This window comes from Cnephaeus nilssonii (assembly GCF_951640355.1).
Source record: "Cnephaeus nilssonii genome assembly, chromosome: 2".
Taxonomy (NCBI): domain Eukaryota; kingdom Metazoa; phylum Chordata; class Mammalia; order Chiroptera; family Vespertilionidae; genus Cnephaeus; species Cnephaeus nilssonii.
Window position 1 is genome coordinate 81026880 of NC_137073.1, and position 1996 is coordinate 81028875.

General features: G+C 42.2%; 1 pseudogene across 1 annotated transcript; it reads left to right on the plus strand.

The window, feature by feature from the left end:
* The first annotated feature begins 1282 nt into the window (after window positions 1-1282).
* Window positions 1283-1779, plus strand: LOC307114947 (large ribosomal subunit protein uL11-like; annotated as a pseudogene). Its single transcript has one exon. The product of its transcript is annotated as a large ribosomal subunit protein uL11-like (transcript).
* Window positions 1780-1996: the final 217 nt, after the last annotated feature.

Consider the following 1996-nt stretch of genomic DNA (forward strand, 5'->3'; position numbering starts at 1 on the left):
AATAACAATTTATAGTTGACAGAGCATGTCCACATACTGATCTCCAAAGCCATTGAGTGAAGTTGGTGTAAGGCAGGGCAGACATTAATATCCCTCCCTGCTTACAGTTGAGGAAGCTGAATCACATATCCATGTTTCAGTGAGAATGACTTTGGCCACAAGTAATGAAAGTCCCATTCTAACTGGTTTAAACAATATAGAAATAGCCCTGGCCAGGTAGCTAATTTGGTTGGAGTATCATCCAATACACTAAAGGTTTTGGGTTTGATCTTGGTCAGGAGACATGCAAGAAGCAACCAATGAATGCATAAATAAGTGAAACAACAAATCAATGTTTTTCTCTCTCTCGCTCTCTCTCGCTCTCTTCCTCTCCCTTCCTCTTTCTAAAATCAATAAACAAATTTAAAAACACACAATATAGACATATATTGGCTCACTTTGTCTTCAGAGTTGACATAATCTAGCTGCACTGACTCCATTTCTGTTATTCTCTTGGTTCTGTCTTTCACTGTGTGTTGGCTTCATCTACAGTCTAATGCAATTCTGGGCCTCAAAGCTATACACAAGAATGCCAGAGGAAAAGACCATTTCTTTCTGTAGGTTTACCTTGAAAACTAGAAAACTATCCTCAGAAGTCCTTAGTAAAGTTCCCGCTACTATCACGGGCCCAGATGAACTCATATCCTTCTTCCTAAGTCAGTTACTGGCAAGGGGCATGAGATCACCCTTAGATGAATCAAGATATTTGATGAAAATCTGGACTCTGTTAGGAAGGAGGAAAAAGGGGGATGATGGTGAACACTGACTGAGTGCTGCACCCTGGGAAGGAGCAGTCAGGAGTCTAACCCAACTCTTCTAGGTTAAGCCCTGAGGCAAGAATATCACTGAGGCCAAGCTAGCAGGGCTCAAACCCCCCAAGTCTCATAGTTTTCATAAAACAATCTCAACTGAGTCAGATTTTCATTAGATTGGGATGCTCATTCTTTGCTTTATGGGGACACCCAGGGGACGTTCTTAAACAAAATGTTTAATGTGGGAATTCCCTATGACTGGGTTTTGTAAGATTGAAATTGGACTGGTAAAAATTTGCTTTGAAAGCCACATTCTGAAAAATGCCTTAGAAGTACAATATTATTCTTTCTTTAGATTATAAAATATTTCAAGCAATAAAAAACAAGCTTTAGAAAATCTTTACATTTTGCTTTTGGTTTGGAGGAGGCTTAGGTGCAACTTTCTTCGGTCTTCTCAAATTCAGGCTCATCCAACACTGGCCACTTCCACCATGCCGCCGAAGTTTGACCCCAATGAGATCAAAGTCATATACCTGAGGTGCACTGGTGGGGAAGTCCACACTATGTCTGCCCTGGCCCCCAAGATTGGCCCCCTGGGTCTGTCTCCAAAAAAGATAGATGATACAGCCAAAGCAATGGGTGATTGGAAGGGTCTGAGGATTACAGTGAAACTGACCATTCAGAACAGACAGGCACAGGTTGAGGTAGTGCCTTCTGCCTCTGCCCTGATCATCGAAGCCCTCAAAGAACAGCCAAGAGACAGAAAGAAGCAAAAAGAAAAAGAAAAAAAACAAAAAAAACAACAACACCCCAACACCATTAAGCTCAGTGGAAATATCATTTTTGATGAGATCATCAACATTGCCTGACAGAGGCAGCACCCATCTTTAGCTAGAGAACTCTCTGGAACCATAAGGAGATTCTGAGGACTGCCTGGTCTGTGGGCTGCAATGTTGATGGCCACCAACCCGCCAGCCTCAGGACATAGCCGTGGTGCAGTGGGTTGCCCAGCCAGTTAAGAACTACACAGGAAAATATTCCAAGTAAAGATCATTTGACACATCCCCCACCCCCCCAAAAAAAGAAAGTATTTTCACACTTTTCCCTATTTGCACTGAATTTTTAAAGGAAAAAAAAAAGATTGCAGTTATAGTTCAAGACCCCCAAGTATCTCTCCCAGACCCCATTCTCCATTCTCCCTCTCC